Genomic DNA, 1,241 nt, shown 5'->3' on the forward strand with positions numbered 1-1,241 from the left:
TGCATAGCACAGGGAACTCTACTCAATATTTTGTAGTAACCTATAAGGGAAAAGAATCTGAAAAAAGAATACGTATATATTCATATATATATATATATATGTACCTGAATCACTTTGCTGTTCACCTGAAACTAACATGACATTGTAAATCAACTACTCTTCAATTTATAAAAACACAGTTAATTAAAAAACAAAAGAAACCAACTTGAATCTAAACTCTGCTTGTGAAACACTCCTTGGAGAGGTCCATTAAGGCCACAGAGGTTCTAGGGACACCACCAGCAAACTCCAGTGTCACTGCCCCATGCTTGCTGCCCCCCAGCAGCTCCTCAGTAATGGGATCCCCACCCTACACGAAGCTGTATACATTTCCGTGATAAAATGACTTTCCATGTCTGAGTGCACACCCACTAAAAGAAAATCAGAAATGTGTCGGATGTCAAAGGTAGACAACTAGCATTTAAAAATTGGAGATTTAAAAATTGGCCTGTACACAAGGAAAACATGGACCAGCACGATCAGATATTGAAGGAGATACTGACCAACAGATTGTTTTAATGCTTCTGGAGTTTATTTTAAATTAATTCCTACCTAAATGCACTTAGAACTCACTTCAGGTGGCACTCTTAGTTTATAAGCCACAGGAGGCCCCCCAAAAGAGTAAGAGATCGGAAAGAAAATGCTGTGTTTCTTGAGGAATGTCATATACAGGAAGGAGAAGGCACATACTTAGTACACACACCGTTAATTAGGACTTCATTAAAACACTGTGTTCACTTTGAGGTCTCATCAATGAGATGTAACTTGGAAGGCTGTGTAGTCAATCATTTAAAAAAAAATCCTAGTGAATAAAAATTAACTTTATAGCTCTCATCTCCCATGGAAGCCTGAAAAAGAATGGAGGATTTCAATTATTTTGATGTTACTCTGTTCACTGAAGGATAATAAAGTCAATGCAGTTTAAGAAATAATACAAAAAAAGAAAGGCTAAGCCTTAGAGAGAATGTACTTGATTAATAGTTGTGAAATTTGGGGCTTTTAGTAAGGAACCTTATTTTTTGGAGGCTATTTAAGAAGCAGCTACTCAGTTGACGTTATGGATGGTTTTCATATACTTGTAATTTAAGGGAGATGGTGGATTAGATGACCTCTTGAGTTATTTTCAACCCATATGACAAGTAAGGTTTAAATTTATAACAAAACACTGTAAGAAATATAAACATATGCAAATGTCCAGCTGG

The sequence above is a fragment of the Neophocaena asiaeorientalis genome, unplaced genomic scaffold (genome assembly GCF_003031525.2).
Source record: "Neophocaena asiaeorientalis asiaeorientalis breed wild unplaced genomic scaffold, Neophocaena_asiaeorientalis_V1.1 scaffold212, whole genome shotgun sequence".
Taxonomy (NCBI): Eukaryota; Metazoa; Chordata; class Mammalia; order Artiodactyla; family Phocoenidae; genus Neophocaena; species Neophocaena asiaeorientalis.